Source organism: Oncorhynchus mykiss, chromosome 7, assembly GCF_057628025.1.
Source record: "Oncorhynchus mykiss isolate SJ-2025 chromosome 7, ASM5762802v1, whole genome shotgun sequence".
Taxonomy (NCBI): domain Eukaryota; kingdom Metazoa; phylum Chordata; class Actinopteri; order Salmoniformes; family Salmonidae; genus Oncorhynchus; species Oncorhynchus mykiss.
Genome location: NC_143028.1, coordinates 46,453,722 through 46,481,087, shown reverse-complemented (window position 1 = coordinate 46,481,087; position 27,366 = coordinate 46,453,722). Strand labels below are relative to the sequence as shown.

General features: G+C 41.4%; 1 long non-coding RNA gene across 1 annotated transcript; it reads right to left on the bottom strand.

Annotated features, from left to right (window-relative positions):
• Positions 1–20,172: 20,172 nt before the first annotated feature.
• LOC149982564 (uncharacterized) lies at positions 20,173–25,106 on the bottom strand. The gene is made up of 3 exons (XR_016497276.1): positions 21,746–25,106; positions 21,082–21,111; positions 20,173–20,989 (listed from the first exon to the last, which is right to left on the bottom strand). It is a non-coding gene; the product is annotated as an uncharacterized LOC149982564 (long non-coding RNA).
• Positions 25,107–27,366: the final 2,260 nt, after the last annotated feature.

The following is a 27,366-nucleotide window of genomic DNA, read 5'->3' as shown; positions in this document are numbered from 1 at the left end:
GATGCGTTCTATTTCCCCCTCTGGCTCTTTAGGGAACTATAGTCAAGCTATTTTTTATTAGATGTGGTTATTAGAATATTCATATCAAACCTAGTCATTGATATTCATTTGGTGCCGCCTCTTTTGTTACAAATTCCAAATGTCACAGGGAAATTTAAATGATCCTGAAAGGCATGTTCGTATTTTGTGTATTGAAGTGTTGTGGTTCATTGGTTTGGTGATTCTACTTCCAAAAGGCCTTAGTGTGTATTGCTATTTGTTCAACCCCGGCTCTTACATGTTTAATTAAAGCTATTATTTTGAGCTACAGGGGAGTTAGTGCATTAGCTGCTAAACATAAGATGACTGTATGATAAAAAATAACTCCTACCCTGGAGGAATTTAAACAGCCAATGTGTCATATTGAATATCAATGTTTGGTCATAGGAGCTCAATCCAATAGATTGCCTTCGAAACGTATTCACCCCCCCCCCCCCCCCCCCCCCCCCATATTTTGCTAATAAAAATACATAAAATGTTGATTTTGTCACTTGCCTAACTCATTCCCCATGTTTTTAGAAATGTGTACAAATGTATTAAAAAGGAAAATCTGTAATGTCTTGAGTAATGCCTTGAGTCAATAACTATTAAACCCCTTTGTTATGGCAAGCCTAAATAAGTTCAGGAATACAAATTGTTTAACAAGTCACACACGTTCCATGGACTCACGCAATAATTGTGTTAAAGATGATTTTTGAATGACTATCTCGTCTCTGTACCCCACAAATGCAATTATCTGTAAGGTCCCTCAGTCAATCAGGAGAAAAGTGAGGATGATCAACAACATTGTAGTTACTCCACAATGCTAATATAATTGACAAAGTGAAAAGAAGGAAGCCTGTATAAAATAAAAATATTCCAAGACATGCATCCTGTTTGGAACAATGCACTAAAGTAATATTGCAAATAATGTGGCAAAGCATTTAACTTGTTGTCCTGAATACAAAGTGTTATGTTTGGAGCAAAACCAATACAACACATTACTGACTACCATTCTCCAAATTTTCAAGCATAGTGGTGGCTGCGTCATGTTATGGGTATGCTTGTAATTGTTAAAGACTAGGGAGTTTTTCAGGTAAAAAAATGAATGGAATAGTGTTAAGCACAGGCAAAATTGCCTGTTTCAGTCTGCTTTCCCCCAGACAATGGGTGATGGATTAACCTTTCAGCAGGACAATAACCGAAAACACAAGGCCAAATCTACATTGGAGTTGGAGACAGTGAATGTTCCTGAGTGGCTGAGTTACAGTTTTGACTTAAATCTACTTGAAAATCTATGGCAAGACCTGAAAATGGTCTCCAACTAGGCTTGGGCAGTATCCAGATTGTCATAACTTCATACCATGCCATGCTATTTTGCTGTCTTAGGTCTGTCATTATGTAGTGTTGTGGTGTCATTCTTGTCATGACGTGTGTTTTGTCCTACATTTTCATTTTTAATCCCAGCCCCCGTCTGCTCAGGAGGCCTGTTATCTTTTGGTAGACCATCATTGTAAATGAGAATTTGTTCCTTACCGACTTGCCTAGTTAAATGAAGGTTAAATAAATAAAAATACCAACCATGTGCCATTCCGGGATATTCAGTATTACCGGCACTGACCACAAGGGGCGCTATTGTAATCTGAAGGTTAGCAAAACTAACAAGTACATATAAAATGATATACATATAGAACACTAAATTAATTCTAACAAGGGCATTGCAAACATTTTATAGTCTCTGACCTATAGTATTTTTCATGACAGACATCCCAGATCATAAAGTTATACAAGTAACAAAAAAATGCTACTCACAGTTTGCTGCAAGATTACCTGGCTGCACAACAGTGAGTGACAAGGCTCTGATCTCTTATCGTTGTGTGCTTGTAAACAAACACCACATGACTGGGGGACTACCGGTAAGCCACACAATGAAAAATCCTGTGACAGGTTAAAATGAAGAATGTGATCTTCTTAATCTCCTAACATATTGCAAAGTTGACTGTAGGTATTTACTTAAAAATTAGCAAATATAAAACATACCGTATTGACGGTATTGAAAAACCTTAATGTGGCTATTTTCAAATACCCCTACATACGGCATACAGTATATGGGATATACCATTCAAACAATAAATTTGACAAATATTGAAGAATTTGGAAAAGAATCACAGGAAAATGTTAAACAATCCAGGTGTGGAAAGCTCTTAGAAACTTAGTATGATCTATCGGTCTCCTAACCAATTGTGCTATTGTGTGTGTATTTTCATGTTATTTGTAAGTTATTTACATAATGTTTCTGCCGCCGTCTCTTATGACCGGAAAGAGCTTCTAGAAATCAGGACAGCAATTGAAAGGACAACGTATTGAAAGACAATTGTTTCTTTAACGAGTCGGAAGAGAGGGATTTACTCCAGACACCTGACAATGCCCTCATCCCTGTCAGTGGCAGGAGAAAGAGATGGACATAACGAGGATGAAGGTTGGGGTGCCTTTGTAAGGATTCGGCTCGGAGTGGGTAATTTCCCTTTACCATCAGTCCTATTAGCCAACGTACAATCATTGGATAATAAAATAGACAATCTACAAGCATGTATACCCTAACAACGGGACATTAAAAACTGTAATATCTTATGTTTCACCGAGTTGTGGCTGAACGACAACATGAATAACATACAGCTGGCAGGTTACACACTGTATCAGCAGGATAGAACAGTAGCCTCTGGTAAGACAATGGGTGGTGGTCTATGTATATTGGTGCACAATATCTAAGGAAGTCGTGAGGTTTTGCTCGCCTGAGGTAGAGTATCTCTTCATAAGCTGTAGACCACACTATTTACCAAGAGAGTTTTCATCTATATTCTTTGTAGCTGTATATTAACAATAATACATTTTATCCTATTGATTCCTGCTTACAAGCAAAATCTAAAGCACCAGTGACTCACTCAATAAGAAAGTGGTTAGATGAAGCAGATGCTAAGCTACAGGACTGTTTTGCAAGCACAGACTGGAATATGTTCCGGGATTCTTCCAATGGCATTGAGGAGTACACCACATCAGTCACTGGCTTCATCCATAAGTGCATCGATGAAGTCGCCCCCACAGTGAATGTACGTACATACCCCAACAAAAAAACACTTAGCTAAAGGGTAGAGCTGCCGCTTTCAAGGAGCGGGACACTTACCTGGAAGATAAGAAATCCCACTCTGCCCTATGACGAACCATCAAATAGGCAAAGCATCAATACAGGACTAAGATCGAATCGTACTACACCTGCTCCAATGCTTATGGGATATGGCAGGGCCTGCAAACTATTACAGACTACAAAGGGAAGAACAGCTGCATGCTGCCCTGTGACACCATCCTACCAGATGAGATAAATGACTTCCATCCTCGCATCGAGGCAAGTAACACTGAAATATGCATGAGAGCATCAGCTGTTCTGGATAACTGTGTGATCTCGCTCTCTGTAGCTGATGTGAGTAAGACTTTTAAACAGGTCAACATTCACAAGACGGACGGACCAGACGGATTACCGTGAAGTGTACTTTGAGCATGCGCTGACCAACTGGCAAGTATCTTCACTGACAGTTTCAACCTCTCCCTGTCTGAGTCTGTAATGCCAACATGTTTCAAGCAGACCACCATAGTCCCTGTACCCAAGAACACTAAGGCAACCTGCCAAAAGGACTACCAACCCGTAGCACTCACGTCTGTAGCCATAAGGTGCTTTGAAAGGCTGGTCATGGCCACATCAACACCATTATCCCAGAAACCCTAGACCCACTCCAATTAGCATACCGCCCAAACAGATCCACAGATGATGCAATCGCTATTGCACTCCACACTGCCCTTTCCCACCTGGACAAAAGGAACACTTACTGTATGTGACAATGCTATTCATTGACTACAGCTCAGCGTTCAACACCATACTGCCCTCAAAGCTCATTACTAAGCTATGGAACCTTGGACTCAACACCTCCCTCTGCAACTGGATCCTGAAATTCCTGACGGGCCTCCCCCAGGTGGTAATTGTAGGTAACAACACATCCGCCACGCTGATCCTCAACACGGGGACCCCTCAGGGGTGCGTGCTCAGTCCCCTTCCTGTACTCCCTGTTCACTCGTGACTGCATGGCCAGGCATGACTCCAACACCATCATTAAGTTTGCAGGCAACACAACAGTGGTAGGCCTGATCACCAAAAAGAAAGAGACAGCCTATAGGGAGGAGGAAAGAGACCTGGCCATGTGGTGCCAGGACAACAACCTCTCCCTCAATGTGATCAAGACAAAGGAAATGATTGTGGACTACAGGAAAAGGAGGACAGAGGACGCCCCCATTCTCAACAATGGGGATGTAGTGGAGCAGGTTGAGAGCTTCAAGTTCCTTGGTGTCCACATCACCAACAAACTATCATGGTCCAAACACAACAAGACATGACAAAAGCTATTCCCCCTCAGGAGACTGAAAATATTTGACATGGGTCCTCAGATCCTCAAAATGTTCTACAGCTGCACCATCAAGATCACTGCCTGGTATGGCAACTGCTCGGCCTCCAAGGCACTACAGAGGTTAGTGCGTACGGCCCAGTACATCACTGGGACCAAGCTTCCTGCCATCCAGGACCTCTATTCCAGGCAGTGTCAGAAGACCGCCCTAAAAATTGTCAAAGACTCCAGCCAACCTATTCATAGACTGTTCTCTCTGCTACCGCACTGCAAGCAGTACCGGAGCACCGAGTCTAGATCCAAAAGGCTTCTCAACAACTTCTACCCCCAAGCCAAAAGACTCCTGAACAGCTAATCAAATGGCTACACAGACTATTTGCATTGCCAGCCCCCTCTGTTTTACACTGCTGCTATTCTCTGTTTATTTTCTATGCATAGTCACTTTAACGCTACCTACATGTACATATTACCTCAATTCCCTTGACTAACCGGTGCCCCCGCACATTGACTCTGTACCGGTACCCCCTGTATATGGCCTCGCTATTGTTATTTTACTGATGCTCTTTAATTATTTGTTACGTCTCATTCTTATTTTTTACTTAACATATATTTTTCTTAAAACTGCATTGTTGGTTAAGGGCTTGTAAGTAAGCATTTCACTGTTGTATTTGGGGTTGTATTTGGGGCATGTGCCAATAAATGAGTTTTGATTTGATTTGAAAGACTCACAGCTGTAATCGCTGCCAAAGGTGATTATACAAAGTATTGACTCAGGGCTGTAAATACTTATGTAAATGAGATATTTCTGTATTTCATTTTCAATAACTTTTCAAACATTTCTTAAAACATGCTTTTTACTTTGTCATTATGGGTATTGTGTGGAGATGGGTGAGACATTTTTGTATTTAATAAATGTTGAATTCAGGCTGTAACACAACAAAATGTGGAATAAGTCAAGGGGTATGAATACTTTCTGAAGGCACTGAAGTGGGAGAGGCAAAAAAATGTAACATTAAAAAGCCCAACTTTAACTCATCGTAGACGCTGTCGTTTCTCTCCAAGTCATCTGCCTTCCTGGGGAGTAGGTGCATGTGAACATGCCTTCAAGTACTCAATGACAAAACAAAAGAACATGTTGTATTTTGTACTACCCTGTGCCAGGTACTTTTGTAACAAATTGAACTGACATCAGCCCTATCCAGAGACATCTTTCATTAATTCACAATCTGGTGGTGAGGCAGAGCCGAAGTTTATCACAACGCAGTAAATCACAGGAGGATTACAGTACATTCTGCCAAGCGTACCACCTGTATACCACCGAGACTCCTTAATTGTATGGTTTTAAAACTTAAATTGACTTTGTCAGACGTCCTTTTCTGTTCCCCCTTGCCTTGTGCTGTCACAAATATGCCCATCCGCACAGTTAGTTTCTAACTTGCAGCCTTCCTTCGGTGCTTATTAGTGTGGTAATTTCCCGGAACAACTGCTACGTATTTACACAGAAAAAAAACACCCTCACATTAAAACAGGAAAGATAATTAGATGATGCAAACATTTATCTTACACTATGCAAATCTGCAACAAAGTTTCACAGATAAAAAAAGGCATTAACTAGTGACAACATAATACAGGACAAGTAGAGGTAGAGAGATTCTTTTGAAAAGAAAGAACACACAATCAAACTGAAGAAACAATGTCCTCATAATGCAAACATCCCCAGCACTTATGTGTGTTTGAGTTTTAATCAGCAATCCACATGGCTCTAGATTGTTTTAATAAAAGTGTGCATACCTCAAATAATACCATAGAAATCCACTAAAATGGCTGAATACAACTAAATGTTAGTTAAATGAATAGTTCAGAAACAGTGCTCCTAACACAACAACCACATGATGAATTAATGGAGTAAGTCCTGTACATTGAAGTTACAAAGTTTTACATGCAATTGTGTATGAATGAATGATTTACATTTTATTTTTGTGTCAAATTGCCAGTTTGCAATTACAATAATTCACTTGTGATTATTCTTCCGGTGTTCTATGCAGTGCACACCACATAGAGTGAAAAATAAATCAATACATATTAGTAAATAAGGTTATCCAAGCAATAATGAAATCCCTAGAGCAATAAAAAAATATATATAACTATTCAGATTCAGGTTCACATTGTTTATTAATAGTCACATTTACAGGGTTGCAGGTGTGATTGCAGAGTACAGTGAAAATGCAGGACTATCACCATTATAAAACCTGTTTCAATACGATGAGGCAATATCCCTGATCTTACCTGTGCACATAGCGATCTCTTGCTTTTAGGTAGGTTATACATAATACACTACATGATGTGTAGTATGTGGACACCTGCTCATCAAACATCTCATTCCAAAATCATGGGCATGAATTTGAAGTTTGGTACCCCCTTTGCTGCTATAACAGCCTCCAGTCTTCTGGGAAGGCTTTCCACTAGATGTTGGAACATTGCAACGGGGAATTGCTTCCATTCAGCCACAAGAGCAATAGTGAGGTCAGGCGCTGATGTTGGGTGATTAAACCTAGCTCGAAGTCGGCGTTCCAATTCACCCCCAAGGTGTTTGATGGGGTTGAGGTCAGGACTATGTGCAGGCCAGTTAAGTGCTTCCACACCGATGCCGCACCTCAGCATCTGCATTGAAATGTGGCAGAGCTAGCGTGGTGTTTGTCAGACCATGAGACATCCCAAAAATTGGTCTTCTCATGAAAATGCCTGTAGTGTCACAAACGGTTTGACCAACAGCCTATTATGACCACTGTATGGAAAGGGGACCCCCACAAATGCCAGGGGACTCGTCTCAAGGTAACCGGTACCAGTTCAAACAAATTTAAGTATGAAGGTATTTTGTATCTATCCAAAAAAGGGTCTAAATATGAGTAAAGAAAATATATATTTCCTGAGCTTTCTTATGTCTTCTAGATATAGGACAAACACTTCAAAACTTTGTTTCTTATTATTCATTTTTTGACGGTCTTTTTGCCATTTCTGAATGTGTTATTCAATGTGTTTCTCTGGGCTATAATAGTAAAAGCCAAATCATATAATTTTCTAATATAAATATATATATATTTTTCTTTATACCTTAAGAGGTTCTAAAATTCAAAATCAGTTAGCTAAAAGATCCATTGTATGACTATCTTTAAACAATTCCATTTGTCAGCTTAGAAACACCCCCCCCCCCACCCACATCAGACTTTTATAAGAATTTTAAACACATATGTCACGACTTCCGCCGAAGTCGGTCCCTCCCCTAGTTCGGGCGGCATTCGGCGGTCGACGTCACCGGCCTTCTAGCCATCGCCGATCTACCTTTTATTTTCCATTGGTTTTGTCTTGTCTTCCCTCACACCTGGTTTCAATTCCATCAATTACATGTTGTGTGTTTAACCCTCTGTTCCCCCGATGTCCTTGTCGGGAATTGTTTATTGTAAGTGCTTGTGTACGTATTGTCTGGTGTGCGTCGGGTTATGTACCCATTTATTGATTGTTCTGTTTTTCTTTGGGTTTTTGTTATTAAACTGAGCAGTAGGAAACAGTTTTTGCTCTCCTGCGTCTGACTTCTCTGCCGCCAGTACGCACCCCTTACAACATACTCCATTTAGCAAGTTATCAACTGTCATTGTCTTCCTGCCACTGGCATTGTGGGAGAATAACACATTGTCTTGTTTGTATAAGCATCAACGTGAATAGAGCAAGTGTTAATGTAAAGGTTATTCAGATTTAAGAAAACACTCCCACACAAAGCTGCCTCTTGGGCTATTTGAATACTTGAGACAGTTCTTAGAGTACACAGCTTATATTCTCTGAAGTATCTTCAAAACAGTTTGATTAGCTGACTTGAATTGAGGTTCATTAACATACAGAACATAAATGACAGCGCCTCCTGTGTTTGTTAGGATCATGTAAGCAGACTGTCAACTTTGTACATGTCAAAAAAAAAGTCAATGATATGAGGCAAACTCAGCAACACTTCACTGATCTCATAATTCTCAGAGTTGACAGCACGTTGAGGAACTAAGCTGATAGGCAATTAACTGACAGACAAAACTGATATCCAAATGTAAGTGTTCTACAGCATATCAGGAACTTTGGATACTTAACAAACCTGTAAATAAAATATCAAGAACTCATTTGAACTCTGGGGCTCTAGTTTATTTACCGAACCTCAAACATCTGATGTGAATTAAGTCATTTCAATTTTTTTATTTTTATTTCACCTTTATTTAACCAGGTAGGCTAGTTGAGAACAAGTTCTCATTTACAACTGCGACCTGGCCAAGATAAGGCATAGCAGTGTGAACAGACAACACAGAGTTACACATGGAGTAAACAATTAACAAGTCAATAACACAGTAGAAAAAAGGGGAGTCTATATATACATTGTGTGCAAAAGGCATGAGAAGGTAGGCAAATAATTACAATTATGCAGATTAACACTGGAGTGATAAATGATCAGATGGTTATGTACAGGTAGAGATATTGGTGTGCAAAAGAGCAGAAAAATAAATAAATAAAAACAGTATGGGGATGAGGTAGGTGAAAATGGGTGGGCTATTTACCAATACACTATGTACAGCTGCAGCGATCGGTTAGCTGCTCAGATAGCAGATGTTTGAAGTTGGTGAGGGAGATAAAAGTCTCCAACTTCAGCGATTTTTGCAATTCGTTCCAGTCACAGGCAGCAGAGAACTGGAACAAAAGGCGGCCAAATGAGGTGTTGGCTTTAGGGATGATCAGTGAGATACACCTGCTGGAGCGCGTGCTACGGATGGGTGTTGCCATCGTAACCAGTGAACTGAGATAAGGCGGAGCTTTACCTAGCATGGACTTGTAGATGACCTGGAGCCAGTGGGTCTGGCGACGAATATGTAGCGAGGGCCAGCCGACTAGAGCATACAAGTCGCAGTGGTGGGTGGTATAAGGTGCTTTAGTGACAAAACGGATGGCACTGTGATAAACTGCATCCAGTTTGCTGAGTAGAGTGTTGGAAGCAATTTTGTAGATGACATCGCCGAAGTCGAGGATCGGTAGGATAGTCAGTTTTAATAGGGTAAGTTTGGCGGCGTGAGTGAAGGAGGCTTTGTTGCGGAATAGAAAGCCGACTCTTGATTTGATTTTCGATTGGAGATGTTTGATATGGGTCTGGAAGGAGAGTTTAGAGTCTAGCCAGACACCTAGGTACTTATAGGTGTCCACATATTCAAGGTCGGAACCATCCAGGGTGGTGATGCTGGTCAGGCGTGCGGGTGCAGGCAGCGAACGGTTGAACAGCATGCATTTGGTTTTACTAGCGTTTAAGAGCAGTTGGAGGCCACGGAAGGAGTGCTGTATGGCATTGAAGCTCGTTTGGAGGTTAGATAGCACAGTGTCCACGGACGGGCCGGAAGTATATAGAATGGTGTCGTCTGCGTAGAGGTGGATCAGGGAATCGCCCGCAGCATGAGAAACATCATTGATATATACAGAGAAAAGAGTCGGCCCGAGAATTGAACCCTGTGGCACCCCCATAGAGACTGCCAGAGGACCGGACAGCATGCCCTCCGATTTGACACACTGAACTCTGTCTGCAAAGTAATTGGTGAACCAGGCAAGGCAGTCATCCGAAAAACCGAGGCTACTGAGTCTGCCGATAAGAATACGGTGATTGACAGAGTCGAAAGCCTTGGCAAGGTCTATGAAGACGGCTGCCTTTTATCGATGGCGGTTATGATATCGTTTAGTACCTTGAGCGTGGCTGAGGTACACCCGTGACCGGCTCGGAAACCAGATTGCACAGCGGAGAAGGTACGGTGGGACCTGTTTGTTGACTTGGCTTTCGAAGACCTTAGATAGGCAGGGCAGGATGGATATAGGTCTGTAACAGTTTGGGTCCAGGGTGTCGCCCCCTTTGAAGAGGGGGATGACTGCGGCAGCTTTCCAATCCTTGGGGATCTCAGACGATATGAAAGAGAGGTTGAACAGGCTGGTAATAGGGGTTGCGACAATGGCGGCGGATAGTTTCAGGAATAGAGGGTCCAGATTGTCAAGCCCAGCTGATTTGTACGGGTCCAGGTTTTGCAGCTCTTTCAGAACATCTGCTATCTGGATTTGGGGAAAGGAGAACCTGGAGAGGCTTGGGCGAGTAGCTGCGGGGGGGGGGGAGCTGTTGGCCGAGGTTGGAGTAGCCAGGCGGAAGGCATGGCCAGCCGTTGAGAAATGCTTGTTGAAGTTTTCGATAATCATGGATTTATCGGTGGTGACCGTGTTACCTAGCCTCAGTGCAGTGGGCAGCTGGGAGGAGGTGCTCTTGTTCTCCAATTCACAGTTGGTAAATTTGTAGTTGGAACAAAACAACACACTCTGAAGAACTAAAAGATGACAGATGACTGTCCGTCTCTTGCTCTGTACCAGCAGTAAAGTTGTGCAGTGAACCTAGTTGTGGGGTGAGACAGGCAGCTGTGACTGCTTCTAAACCTTCTCACTGCTAAAACCTCATCAGTGTTGAGTCTCACGAAACACAAGACAACAATATCATCAGCTGTCAGCCAGCCAGTTTAGCAGGGGGTCTGCGCAGTATAAAACACTAATCTAGGGCATAATAACCTAATTGTCGTCTTTTATTCATTTTTCATTATTCTGCTATGATAAACAGTACAGGCTGTGTGAATAATGTTTATAAATGTTACAAACAAGATAACATGTTTGGAGGCATCTGCTTTGTTGCCACACATTTTCTATTTAATGAGTCGATTTACATAATGTCTGCATTATTACATTTGCCTACCTTGAGGAAAACTTTGGAGAGAAGTCGGCGGCAGCAGCATTCATCAAAATACATTTTAAATGGTGCTGGGCAAGGGAGGCAAAGGCCGGGAGACATGGAGTGTGTGAACGGCAGCATGCCAGAAATGTGAAGGGTGGGATGGGAGATCAGAGGCCCTGACTGACACTGCAGCGTGTATGGGGTGAGTTTCAGACAGTTTGATGTCAACATGTACAGCAAGGGGCCACTGCATGGGCTCAATATGTCTGCCCTCATATGACATGGCAGCTGTCATGCATGGCCTTAGCTGGGATTCACACTGGTAAAGGAATTAGAACCTGCAAGGTAGTGGAAATCTCACTTCCTGGATGAGATTTACTGTACACCAGCAGTGTCATCACTAGATCACCATTAGTGCTATGAAATGGGAGAATATAGTATCACAATTTGAAAGTGTACCTATGTGGAAACAAAGTAAAGCACCCACAGGTGGTACCAACATTTCCTCATACCCCAACTAATATAGGGTTTTATCTATATTTATAAAGCTAATAGAAACGTATTACATCCTAGTTGTTTTCCATCAAGTCTGCTACATGTCCTTGGCATCAGTCACAATCCCACTTATATCTGTTCTGTCTCATTGGCTCCCTGATTAGATGAATGCAGAGGCTGTGGTCAAAGTTCAATGTCATTCAATGTCATCAGTCTCCGGATGGCCGCTTACTTATGCTTTATTTTCTATCCATAATTGGTCACCATACCTTGTTCAAATGACTCACACACAGCACAGCCCTACTCATTTAGAATGTCCTTCATACAGAGGTGTGTGTTAATCTGCCTGCGCTAGCCTGGATACAGATTGCCATTGAAAAAGTTTATCCAAACATAATTGAAACAGATGTCTATTAATTTGTTTCTGACTGCAGAGACAAATGGGCAAAATGGCTACAGAGCGATTTATATTGTTGAGGTGAAATCTAGTCAGACAGGCAGACAAATTTATTTTGTCACAAACAGCTGTGTTCCCATTAAGGTAGGGGGTGCAGGAGCCACCGTTCCTCCAAGCAGGAGCTACTTCCAAAGCCAAACCACCTTCGCAACAACAAAAAAACAACAGCCAGCAATTTACAGGAAGATTCATCTTGCTTTGTGTTTGATTGGTCCACTTTGCTTTTGTCTTCCACACTGCTTCGATGCATATGCTCTCAATTTCTCACTCTATAAAGGGCTCATACACACTAAAGCGTGCCACCATGAAGAATGTTTAATGAGTCTAATGCTTACATTTGAATAACCCATTATGTTTGCAAAGTCCATTGTCATTCCTCTGCTAGGAGCCCTGTGTAAAAGGGTGTGTGTGACTATGGCTCACCATGAATGTGATGTGTTGTGACTGTAACATGAGGGTTAATCACCAGCCCCAAGACACAGCATAACCTCAGTATTCTGCTACAACTACATAGTCTTTACTGAACCATGGAAAATTACTGTATTTAACATGTCACACTCTAAATATCAGGTATTTTTACTTACCTGTAGTCAATGCAAGGCACCATGTTGTACACTCATTAGCTTTAGACATTACTTACAGCCTAATATGTTCTTCATTTCAACACCCACTCTTCAGAGTGAGGTACCAAACTAACATTCATTGTGGGTGTGTTGAAAGATATTCAAACCCTACTGTACTGCATTGCTAAACAATTGCAATCTGCTATCCGTGGTGGTAATAAATGGCCTATTTTGCCGTTCTTGGGTCACCTGAAGCCCTAATTAACCCAGAAGCATGTGGCAGAGATCTGTTTTAAAGTGGTCTGGGTCATTGGTCAAGTCCTTAGGTTATCTCATCATCATGTCCCGCCACACACAGCATTGCAAACAGTGAGAGTGCTGCCAGTACAGAATGCTAATGACTGACAGGAATATAGCAATTTAGCAAAAACAGGACCTCTGCAGCTGTCAATCAAATAATGAGAATGAACAGGCTTTTAAATAAACAATGAATGTGCCATCAAACCAGCACAGATATCTTTCATACCACCGTCTACTTAAAAAAACATGAAGTAGACGGTGGTATAAAAGATCTAAAAGGTCACATGGCAACAAACATGCACCAAACAGAGCCGTCCACATGATGAATTACTATAATCACCCCTACATTTTCCATAAGGTAAAAATAAACTCGAATCCATCATTCTAATACAAAGATTTGTCTTTGTGAGACTCCAGACAAAGAGTTGATAAAAGTGCATTTGCCTTCATAGACTATTCGATCAAAAAGTCATTTTTTATTGCCAGTGCGAGAGCACCTGATTGCAATAATCCAGTTGATAGATGGAAGTGGCGCAGCACTGTAGCAGGTGTGCTGTGTGCACCAGATAATCTGTTCTCATAAAGGGACCAGGCAGGCCTCTAATTCAGATTTACTGCATGTTCAAAATTACTGGATAAAATATGTAGATTATTTCAATGGGTTAAGGAACAGTAAGAGAACAACTCCTCTTTATTGCTGACTTTGGTTCAGGGTTGAGAGCTTCACATGCGTTTCCCTGTGATGGCACTCACTGACATGGGACTGAGAGAATATTTGAGGCAGGTGATTTCACGATAATCCCAAAGACAACCTAATCCCGAAGACAACCTTCCCTTTGGTTTGTATCTAATTGAACATAGCAACACATTCATTGCTATTTGACCTTGCTTGTATTGACAGACAAAAACAATTTCATCTCAAACAATCACTGAATGAAAAATTGGTTTTGAGAAAACCGATGGCAAAGCTCTGTTTCTCTGAGGGGTAGTATGACCACCATCTTATCTCCACACACACACAAGTCTGGTTTTGGGGACATTCTCTGTAGATCTGGAGATCAAATCTGCCTGCAAAATGACCTGACTGCAAGACTTTGCATTCAGTTATTATTCAGAGTATGCAGAGTACATTAATTAAAGTTGATTTAGATTAGAAACTGGTCAGGCTAAATGGCAGCTGGCTAAGGGGCACATTTGAAACCATGACCAACACTGTTAGAAAAAAAAAACACACAAAACAGCAAAACTCAGGCCTCCTGAGCCCAAGAACACACATCTCAGCGTTATTCAAGTCGAAGAAAGAGAAAAATCACCAAAAGAACAATTAAGAAAGGCCGTCCTTAGGGCATTTTATATATTCTTTATTTAACTAGGCAAGTCAGTTAAGAACACATTCTTATTTACAATGACGACCTACCCCGGCCAACACTGGGCAAATTGTACACTACTATATGGGACTCCCAATCACAGCCGGTTGTGATACAGCCTGGAATCAAACCAGGGTATGTAGTGACACCTCTAGTACTGAGATGCAGTGCCTTAGACCGCTGTGAAACTCGGGAGCCCAGGATAGAGTAGGTAATGTGGAGCGTTGTTAGTGAGGTGATGCTGTGGCGTTCAGCAGTCCTATTAGCAGATAGACTGTGAAGATAGTAAAGGGTTGGGGTAGGGAGGATGGATGGATGTTCCTAGCATGCAGCATGAGGCTAATGAGCATGAAGAAGAAAAGGCGGGGGGGGGGTGGGGAAACATTAGCGGTGGCGACAACAACAAGAAGCAATGGAAAACAACAGCCTCCGGAACCATCTATTATGAGATGCTGAATTATAGTGCTCTAAATTTGCTTACTGATGGAGATTACTTCAATATAAACTAAGCGTTGATGGTGAGCAGAAATTAGAAAAGAAAACATTGCACAACACAGACTTTTAAAAGAAGTGATATAGGAGTCTCTCGTTGCTGAAGGCCTTCTGAGTAATAGAGCAAATAACCTTCTATTCGAGGTGGAATACAACAAAACAGAGTGGTTTGAATAAGTTTTATGGTTAATAGATATTTCAGTGCAATAACATGGATGGTGCATAAAGCAGATACTTCAACAATGCAGGATTCAGTCAATATGAGTCCCTCTATTCAATCAGACAGCATGAAGCTTCTGAGGCGTGGGCTCACCTATTGTTGAAGAGTGGTCCAAGCGGTTCTGAAAGCTAACCTTTACTTCTAAAAGGCACACCAAATGCACTATGACAGAGCGACCTAAAGGTACCCCACCTGAGCAGGGCCGCCAAGCGCACCTATCTGACATTTCACAGGTTCACAAGAAATTAACATTACCCAGAAAAATACCCCTTATTTAGATAAGAAATCCCAAGAGCCGCAATGCCTCATTGAGACTATACATATGATGTGATGTGACAAGAATATAAAGAGTATCAGCGATAACAAACCTCACTGACCTGTTTGTAGCACACACCCCAAGGCAACCCACTGAGGAGACTAAAAAGATAGATCAAAAACACTACTGGCCTCTTACAGTAAATAGCAGCACACACTTTAGAAGTATGAAAAGGCTTTTGACTTTAAATGCGCTTCTTAGGTGATTAAACATTTCAATGGCGGAGGCATTATCAGGGGACCGGGTGCCATTTGAAGAGGATGTTGCACTTATTCAAAGACCTCTTCAAGTAAGCACCTTTGTTCACAGGCAAATTCCTTGGATGCCCATTAAATTCTTCAGCGTGCAGAAGACGCCAGAGCAGGTTGGGAATGTGCTGTGGATCTGACAGTGGTTTCTCTTTAAATGACATTCAGCTTATAAAGGCTTCATTAAGCCTTCATAATGTCTTCATAAGCAGTACATAGATGTGTTACAAAGCATATTTAACTTCTATGTCATGGCGACCTGTCTTCTATTATTCACGAACGTAATCTAGCCTGGACTAAAGCCCTGATGCTGATTGGCAACTTTTTAAGCAGTGACGAAACATGTGTTCTTTTCTTCTCAGGAAGGCCAAGTCTGAATATTTATGTCCGTTACCACTGATAACCTGAATGACCCTAGAGAGTTTTGGAAGGCTATTAAGTCTGTGTCTGGAAATAGTAATGATAATGAATTTGCGTCATGTGTATTGAAGGACTTTGTTGCTGTATATGACAAAACTGAAATGATGAATTGTTTCAATGAGCACTTTGTATAATCTGGTAGGCTGTTTGATTCAGTGTCCTCTGTCTCTGTACAACCCTTGTGGATGAACCAGCGAGGGCTGGTCAAACTTTTAGCTTTTTACCATTCTCAGGGCAGGAGGGCAGGAGGTACATAAAGGTCCTCCCCATCCTCTCCTTCCTAGGGTATCGTATTTCCACTTCAGGGGTGGAGATGGAGAGTGACCGCATTGCAGCCGTGCGTAATTGGCCGACTACCACCATGTTAAAGGAGGTGCAGCGGTTCATAGGGTTTGCCAACTACTACCGGAGGTTTGTCTGGGGTTTTGGTCAGGTGGCGGCTCCCATTACCTCACTGCTGAAGCGGGACCCGGTGCGCATGCAGTGGTCAGCTGAGGCGGACAGGGCTTTTAGTCACCTGAGGGCTCTGTTTACCTCGGCTCCCGTGTTGGCCCATCCGGATCCCTCTTTGGCGTTCATAGTGGAGGTGGACGCGTCCAAGGCTGGGATAGGATCGGTGCTCTCTCAGCGCTCGGGTATGCCACCGAAGCTATAGCGAAACTATGATTATGGTGACCGGGAGCTGTTGGCTGTCGTCAAGGCCTTGAAGGCATGGAGACATTGGCTTGAGGGGGATAAACACCCTTTTCTCATCTGGACTGACCACCGCAATCTGGAGTACATCCGGGCGGCGAGGAGACTGAACCCTCGACAGGCAAGGTGGGCCATGTTTTTCAACTGACGACTGGTTCCGGCGCACGGAGGAAACATGGGACGCCGCCCATGTCCATCTTCAGCGCACCGTACTGCGACAGAAAGTTGCCGCAGACTGCCACCGCAGTGAGGTCCCGGTGTTCACACCAGGGTACCGGGTCTGGCTCTCAACCTGAAACCTGCACCTCCGTCTGCCCTGTCGGAAGCTGGGTCCGCGGTTTGTGGGGCCATTTAAAGTCCTGAGGAGAGTGAACGAGGTATGTTACAGGTTACAGCTTCCCCCCGATTACCGCATTAACCCCTCGTTACATGTGTCTCTCCTCAGGCCGGTGGTGGCTGGCCCGCTCCAGGAGTCTGAGGTGCGGGAGGTTCCTCCGCCCCCTGGACATCGAGGGGGCCCCGGCGTACTCCATTCGTTCCATACTGGATTCGAGACGTCAGGAGAGATGGAGGAGAGATGCTGGGTTCCGGTGGAGGACGTGTTGGAACCTTCTATACTGCGAGATTCCCACCGTCTCCATCCGGATCGCCCTGCGCTTCGCCCTCCGGGTCACCCCGAGTTCGGTGCTGAGGGGGGGGGGGCACTGTCACGACTTCCTCCGAAGTCGGTCTCTCTCCTTGTTCGGCCGGTGTCCGACCTTCTAGCCATCACTGATCCATTTTTAATTTTCCATTGGTTTTGTCTTCTCTTCCTTCACACCTGGTTCCAATCCCATCAAGTACATGTTATGTATTTAACCCTCTGTTTCCCCTCATGTCCTTGTCGGAGATTGTTTGATTCCCTTCAGAAGGCATTTTCTCAAAAGTGGCGTTACAAGTTTATCAACTTTCAAAGCAGAATTACTTTCTCTTTGTTTCTTCAACTGCAGTGTATGATATCCACATTTCTATCTCGGAGTCTCTACTGTTAAATTGGTCACACAGTTATGCCATACTTTATGAAGGCTTTATAAGCTGTATGTCATTTAAAGTGGGACCAAATGATCTAACAGTATGCACTGTGTTATGAAATATACTGGAAATATTCAAGGCTGAGATGAATTCAAATGAGTTGCACATTTTCTTACTAATAGTGCATAACCATCATTTCAATGAATGTCATTTCAAACTATATACAAGTTAATGTAAATAGATAAAAATATAAATTTTTTCAAGGATATTCAAATGATGTTGTAGTAGGTATGGTATTATAAAAAATAATGAAGCAATTCCTTATACACTTGTGCATTAATTGTTTAAAACCATAAAACAAACTGCAGTATATTTGAACATACAGTGTTTCAGTCTTTTTAAAAATATTCTGCAAAGACTGACTTTGATCTCTATGTGTTAAATCCCACTGGAATGCAGTCTTCCACACATCCATTGACTTAATCAAAGATGCAATCCACAATAGGGGAAACAGCTCCACTGTCAGCCTTAAGGCCATTGTCATTGTTTCTGTTTTGTTGACGAAGCATAGCTGGGGATCATTGAGCATCGTCATAAAAAAACAATTGCAGTACATATGCTACAGTTCTATCACGCGTGCAATGATGTCAGAGGGGAAACAAACTGTGTGTGTTGTTTGCAGTAACTTCTTTGTTGTTGTTAAATCGCTAACAGACATGGCAGTTTCACCATTACGGATTCCAGCTTTAATGTCTTCTGCTCAAATTACACCATTAACATTTCAATATTCTTCCACAGTTCAGGCTGAAGACTGCTCTCATGGCAACTGCCATAAATGTATAATTAAGCTCGTGTTCCATATGCAATATGAAATGAGTGTGTGGGCTTTGGGGATAACACAGTTTGCATAAAAAGAAGAGGATAAAAACTTGTTGAACTACAATTTGTTACTAAACTTATAAACACTGTAGTATATAATACTGCAGTGTGCATTCATAATATATACTGAACAAATATATAAATGCAACATGCAACAATTTATAAGATTTTATAAGAAGTTACAGTTAATCTGAGAAAATCAGTCAATTGAAATGAATGCATTAGGCCCTAATCTATGGATCCAACATGACTGGGAATACAGATATGCATCTGTTAGTCACAGATACAAAAAAATGGGCCTCACAATGGTCCTCAGGATCTCGTCACGGTATTTCTGTGCATTCAAATTGCTGTTATTCGTTGTTAGCTGATGCCTACCAATACCATAACCACACAGGCACCATGGGGCACACTGTTCATGACGTTGACATCAGCAATCCGCTCACCCACACGACACCATACACGTGGTCCAGGACACCTACACCACCCGATGTCACAGGAAGGCCATAAAGATCATCAAGGACATCAACCACCCGAGCTACTGCCTGTTCACCCCGCTATCATCCAGAAGGCGAGGTCAGTACAGGTGCATCAAAGCTGGGACCGAGAGACTAAAAAACAGCTTCTATCTCAAGGCCATCAGACTGTTAAACAGCCACCACTAACATTGAGTGGCTGCTGCGAACACACTGACACTGACTCAACTCCAGCCACTTTAATAATGGGAATTGATGGGAAATGATGTAAATATATCACTAGCCACTTTAAACAATGCTACCTTATATAATGTTACTTACCCTACATTATTCATCTCATATGCATACGTATATACTGTACTCTATATCATCGACTGTATCCTTATGTAAAACATGTATCACTAGCCACTTTAACTATGCCACTTTGTTTACATACTCATCTCATATGTATATACTGTACTCGATACCATCTACTGTATCTTGCCTATGCTGCTCTGTACCATCACTCATTCATATATCCTTATGTACATATTCTTTATCCCCTTACACTCGCATTAACATCTGCTAACCATGTGTATGTGACAAATAAAATTTGATTTGATTTGATTTGATCTGCAGTTGTGTGTCCAGTTGTAAGTACTCTCAAATTCTCTAAAACGACATTGGAGGCGGCCTATGGTACAGAAATGAACATTCAATTCTCTGGCAACAGCTCTGGTGGACATTCCTGCAGTCAGCATGCCAATTGCACGTTCCCTCAAAACTTGAGACATCTGTGGCATTGTGTTGTGTGATAAAACTGCACATTTTAGGGTGGCCTTTTGTTGTCCCCAGTACAAGGTGCACCCGTTTATTGATCATGCTGTTTAATCAGCTTCTTGATATGCCACACCTGTCAGGTGGATGGTTTATCTTGGCAAAGGGGAAATGCTCACTAACAGGGATGTAAACAAATTTGTCCCCATAATTTGAGAAAAATATGTTTTTTGTGCGTATGGAACATTTCTGGGATCTTTTATTTCAGCCCAGGAAACATGGGACCAACACTTTACATGTACAATTTTTGTTCAGTGTATAAAATATAAATGTTTGTGATGAGGTTATAACAGATAATAAACTTCAGAAATATAATTATCCAACAAGCTAGCTATATATTTTGTCAAATAAAAAACAAAGCAATAATGCTATCATATAATTAATCTCAAAGTGACCGATATCTCACTACAGATGTAAAGAGTAGGACAATTGAGGAAAGTTATTGTCAGGCAGACCCAGGTCTAAGCTATTGTCAGTGCTGGAGGCAAGGGTGGAATCCCCAGACACCCTTCACCCCCTTTAGCGTGGCAGCCCACCCAGCCACCAAGTCAGTGAATGTCATTCCATCTTCCCCCAAAAGATTATAGGAAAATAGATCACTGAATGTGTCACGCCCTGGCTATAGAGATGTTTTTATTCTCTATTTTGGTTAGGCCACGGTGTGACTAGGGTGGGCATTCTATGTTCATTTTCTATGTTTTGGATTTCTGTGTTGTTAGGCCGGGTGTGGTTCTCAATCAGAGGCAGCTAGCTGTCTATCGTTGTCTCTGATTGAGAACCATACTTAGGTAGCCTTTTCCCTCCTGGGTTTTGTGGGTAGTTGCTTTCTGTTTTTGTGTCTGCACCAGACAGAACGGTTTCGGTTGTTCTCTTTGTTGTTTTGTTATTCCGTGTTCAGTTCAACTAATAAAAGATGAACACGTACCACGCTGCACCTTGGTCCTCACCTTCTTCCAACAGCCGTTACAGAATGATTTAATGTGCCAAGAGTTTGGGACCTGTAAATTAAATACCATGATTATTTAATACCGTTTAACTGTTGCAGAGGCCACATGATACATTTAAAGGGAGGGCATTATTAAGTCCTCACCTTCACGGTTTGTCCGGTTTCAGGACCATCCTGGTGGGAACAGAGCGAGATAATTGGGAACGTTTGGGAATACCTGCATTAATAATTCAACAGGATTTTATTTCAGATTTATCGTGGCAGCACCTCCTCATCCTCACTTGTATCTCAAAGGTTTCTCATTTGTTTCTTTTGTTTTGTTTCTGTCCTTCGGCATTGAGCCCTATTCACACTTTAGTGTCTCTGTCACATGAAAGCTGTGTGTGGAAAATGATTCTCTTTGGAAAGTTGGCAGATTCAGTTAACAGCATCATCACCCATGCATTTACAATACAGTTAAATTAGAGCACATTCCAGGACATTTTCCATAGTAGGCATCGGGAATTGAGGATACAAATGTATCACTAAGAGCAATGAGAGACCTCAAAGGATTATCTGTATGGAAAAAAATTATTTGGTGACAATATGGAAGTCCAAAAAATTATGATTTTCAACATATCTCCTTTCTCAGGTTAGTGGTGTGCAATTTAGTTTGTCACTCGTGTGGCACATATCACAGAGAGCGTTGCTTGATACAGTGCCGCAATATTAGGACTTTAGGTCACAACTAATCTCACATCATCACTTCTCTAATTCAAATCAAATCAAATTTGTCACATGCGGCGAATACAACAAGTGTAGACCTTACCGTTGTAACGCTCATCCTCTTCTTCTGACGAGGAGTAAGAGATATCGGACCAATTTGCAGAGTGGTAAGTGTCCATTTTAAAATGTAAAACTGAACACTACAAAATACAAAAGTGAAAGAACGAAATAAATGAAACAGTCCCGTGTGGCACAAACACTGACAAGGAAAATAATCACCCACAACTCAAAGTGAAACCAGGCGACCTAAGTATGGTTCTCAATCAGGGACAACGAATGACAGCTGCCTCTGATTGAGAACCATACCAGGCCAAACACAGAAATCCCAAATCATAAAAAAAAGGAACATAGACAACCCCCCCAACTCCCACCATGACCATACTAAACAAAGACATAACATAAAGAACTAAGGTCAGAACGTGACAACCGTGAAATGCTTATTTACAAGCCCTTAACCAACAATGCAGTTCAAGAAATAGAGTTAAGAAAATATTTACTAAATAAATTAAAGTTAAAAAAAATACAATCAAAAAGTTGCACAATAAAATTACAGAACAATACAGGGGCTACCGAGTCAATATGCGGGGGTACAGGTTAGTCGAGGTAATTTGTAAAGTGACTATGCATAGATAATAAACAGCGAGTAGCAGCAGTGGTGGCCGGACTACTTAAATCTAGCCCCTCAAGTCAAAGAAAATGATATTATGAGATAATTCCCATCTTTTTGCAAACACATGAAATTATTTTCTGTGTCGGGCCGCCAAGCGAGCTAGGTGCCATTTGAACATTACCATATATATCACAGGTTATGCAGAATGACAGAGCCTGTGAAATGATAAGCTGCCTGCCTGTCAGACCCTGCCTGGGATTGCAAGGAGTACCTGCTCTTGTATTGTTCCAGCAGGTGGGGATCTTCTGTTGTCTCTCGATGCAACTAGCCTGAGTAATGCCTCTTATTCCAATGCAGATCTACAGGCTGAATAAGTGTGAGGTTGATGTAGAACTGTTCTCTCTAAGCCTCTGTGGTTGTGTTGTTTTACTTTCTTTCACTAACCCACTCACACAGGCGCCGACTCACTTCAATTCAATTGGTTATTCACATAGTCACTCAGTCATTAATTATTTACTCATTTTCTCTCTCTCTCTAACACACCCAATAGAACATTAAGGATATATGGCTTACATCATTCTAAATAATGTAGTACTTGAATAGTAATTAACTTTTTATTCTTTTTTTGTCTGATATGGACCAGAAATGAGCAACGGAAGCAAGATTACCAATGGATGTAGATCTGAACTTAACTTCAGACCCTATGCTGTAAATGTCAGCTACAGTATTACCTGTATGGCGATGGTGAGGGAGGAGGCCTGGAAGTGTTTCTCTACCTAGTTAGCCACTCTCTGGGTGGTTGTAAAGAGGTCAGCCACCTCGGGCCGCAGCAGACACACCATCAAATCTGAGAGGCAGACTGGTTAAGGAAACCACAGACTGCGAGAGAGGTAAAGGAATAAAGTCAGAGAAAAATAACTGGGGAATGAGATAAGGCGGAATCCTAAATTGAGACACAAGCATGTTATTTCGAATTGTACTTTCTGTTTTTTCTGCCATTGCCTTGAGGCGAGTCAAATTAACTCATATGTGATTGTTTATTAGGGAGTTTTGTACAATTTGTTCAACAAGATAAGGCATTTGAACATAAACAATTTTTTTATCAAAATGCGTTTTTTGGCGGAAATGCCTTCTGGAAAATGTGAACTTTCATGTGCCTTAATAACAAACCTGTATGCCAAATGTAAATATAAATAAAAATTACAAGCTTAGTTGGTTTAGCCACAGAAAAAGTGAGAAACCTTCCCGCTAGCCATGTTTGGCTGAGATAATGGATGTGCTGGAAAAGATTATGGGAAAAGAATATGGTTAATTGTTTAGCTAGCTCTCTAAACAAAAGATTCCACTATGCAATAAACCATTTCACTACACCTTCTGTATCCTGTGCATGTGACAACAAAACTGATTTTATTTGATATAGCATGTGTTTACCAGAGATGGTAATGTGAAGAACATCACTTGCACCAATGTCAAATTAGGATATAATGTTAGGCCAACGTGTCAGTATCCAAGTACAACAATTCTCCAGTAGAATGTCCTGCTTTTATTTCATCACACTCACAACGTAAGCTATTTTCTGTAATTTGCTTGCCAATAACTTATGAATAATGATAGAGTTGTGAATATGAACAGTCATTATTTGAACTGGCTAGCCAGCTAACTTAACATTAGTTAGCTACCAAGCTAGAAACGAACCAAACATTGTTTAGAATGTTGCTTTTAGTTGCCTGGTTTGCTAGACTGACAAATACTAAATTCATTTTTAAATGGTGGGTTTATTGGTGTTAAAATACACTAGTTATGCTATTTTGGACCACCAGACTGCTGATGTCATGCAGTATGTAGTTGTGTTTATACTTTTTCATAACAACAACGCCAAATTTGATGTCAGACGACAATAGAATGTGCATGATGTCACTGCAACATCTGTTGATAGACCTAGTATAATCCAGCCATTATAGGTAAATCTGGGTCTTCCATTCCTGTGGCGGTCCTCTTGAGAGCCAGTTTCATCATAGCGCTTGTGTCACGCCTGCTCCAGCTCTTCCCTCCTGGCGCTCGAGGGCGCTAGGCTCCCCAGCATTGCGCACTCCTGCCATCATTACGCACATCTGCTTTCCTCTCATCATGCGCATCAGCGATTATTGGACTCACCTGGACTCAATCACCTCTGTCATTACCTTCCTAAATCTGACTGGTTCCCCACTGTGATTCCTGCTTCTGCATTAATATTCTTATTTCTTTGTATACCCGTGTGCTGACGCTGTTTCTGTCTGTTCCGCATTAACCCTCCTGTTGTGTTTCGGTCGAATTGGACACCTCTGAAAAATGTAGTTCATTTAATCTGATTGTCAAGTTTCCATGACTTTGTGCACACAGGGCATCTGAACACACACAATAAATGTTTATGATTTTCATTGAATTTTGGGTGTTTTATTTAACTTTTGTACACCTGTGGTGTTGCCGGACAAAAAAGGCTGGTCATTAGAAATGAATGGGTGAGACTACAATCAGTGTATAATATTTAGTTCAGGCACATGCCCATTCATCAGATGGACGCACTTCCTCTCCCAGACCCCCACATGCATTTGTGTTTGAGCACACACACCTCACTTCTTGGCTTCCATGGCAACCCCCACGGGAACTATTCCCCAATGGAATCTTTCCCTCATGGGAACCACACCTGTTAGAATTCTCACAAACAATCACAACATTGTTTCAATAATATATATAACTTTTCTCGCAGCACTGGTATATAAAGCTTTGAGGCCTTGCTCACAATTCACTCTGTGGCAGCACAATGACCAATGCTGTATGTGAGGCTCTTGATCATATCTTTGATCATGACACTGGTGAGGAAGAGAGTGTCCTTGTTAAACTTTGACACAAAGTAGTCTGTGATAAATAGCACAATATGTTTCATCTGAGTATTTGTTATAGTCAAAATAATCCATACATTATGCTTTTTTTTACTCAAAAACAAGTTGTATGAGCTCAGGTCAATGAGGCCTACATGCAGTATATAGCACATAGAAGTTCAGAAATTGTCATTTTCACAAGAACTTAAGTTGATAAAAAGACATTACACAACATTAGGTGATAATGTATGGCTTATTATGGATTTATCATCAGCTATAATGGGGCGGTCATTTTGGACCGGGAACACAGAATGAATTAACTTGAAGCGAACACAACAGGAGGGTTAAATGTTCAACTCCCCGTACCTGCTTCTCATCTCCGGTGTCGGTCCTTACAGAATGCAGAAGCCATCATACGAAGCATCAGGGAGTGCTGACGTTCTGGTTGGTGGTGACGTAGAGTCCGGGGCCCGACAACGATGGAACCAGGGGTGCCTCGAGAGGTTTCTTGCAGAAGGCGCCCATCCCACGTCAGGCCGCAGCCGGATCGTCAGGTTTTCACTCCCAGCCGGTTGGTACATGATTCCATATGTATAATTCCATAGTTTTGATGTCTTCACTACTATTCTACAATGTAGAAAATAGTAAAAAAATTAAGAAAAACCCTTGAATAAGTAGGTGTTCTAAAACTTCTGACCAGTAGTGCACATTTTCTGGGCTCTGAGTCTCTACTTTTATCCAACGTAAACAAAAAAACACAATTTCAAATTTCATAGGACCGGATCGAGCCGTAATCAGGTTAAAGTGACTGCAGGAGGATAAATACAGTATAATACAATAAATAGTAACAGCAGAGAGTATTGTGATTGTGTGTGTGCATGTGTGGTTGAGTGTGAAATCCCATTTCTACCTGACAGGCTGTTTCTGTAGATTTGTGTGTGCGTGCATGCATGTGTTGTTGCGTGTGTGTAGTGTGAGGGTGTAGTATTTGAAATAATAACAGTGTAGAAACACTCTCTTAGTTGCAATAGGCTTGAGAGCTATATGAAAAATCAACGACCAACACTTATACAAACTGAAACTCAAATAAAAAGCAGCAGAACTTTCAAAAACAGCTGTGTTATGGATAGAGTACAAACTGGTGAGATAGAATTGAGTATGCCTGCTTTCATTCAACTGCACTCTGTATGAGTGAAAAACATGCATTGTTCAGAGAGAATAGAGAAAACTCTACAAAGAAAAGAAAACACAGCAGATATGGTCCACAAACAGAAAGAGAAAGAACAAGAGAGCAAGACAACATGACAGTCTATAAAGTATCTACAAACCATTTACAAGTCCATTATAAAGTCCCTATTGAATAGCAAGGAAAGGGGATTGAAAGCAGACTCAGTATTCTGGCCTTGAAGCAACAAAAAAAAAGTACCACATTCATACCTCTCATAACTTAAGTACAAGAGGAAGTTTTGTCATGGAACAAAACTTATACATTTCAGCTGAGTTAAAGGTCATGAAGCATATTTCACAGAATCTCTCACAATCCACATCTCAGTGCAATTTCACACTGAAAAGTAATCAAGCTTTGTTACTAAAGCGAGACGTGTTGATGACAGATGAAAGGACTTTTAGAGCAAATGTCCAAAGGCTGAAGGACATTTTTCCCTCAGACTCAGGACATTGGATCAATAACAGTGTTCTGACAACACTACCCGGGAAACAGTTCTCTGAGAAACAGGAGCCAACAATTAAGGAGAGATCGAGGGAAAATAGGAACACCATCTGGTAGACCATCTGAAATACATCTTGGATTGAAAAAAAAGGGAAACTTGAGATAGGATATGCAGTAGGTACTCTTTTCTCCACAAGTGTGTAACAGACTCACATGACAGAGACCAAAACCAGGAACATAGGATTCATGATGTATGTTAATTTATTGCTTAAAATTACTTTCATATAAGCAATCAAAAAATAACATTTTGGATCAAATGTTGTTGATGCTCCCTTGACTCACCCTTTGATTCAAAACACTTTACAGCCAGACATGTTTTGAATACTGACATGAAGAAATACAAAATTATCTCTATATTCTATTGCACCACGGCAGATATAATTTGGAAAGACAAACAGCAGTGTTGAATCTAAATGAAAGTCAAGCGAAGCATAGCAATCAACTATACCAAATATACTTCTATGAAG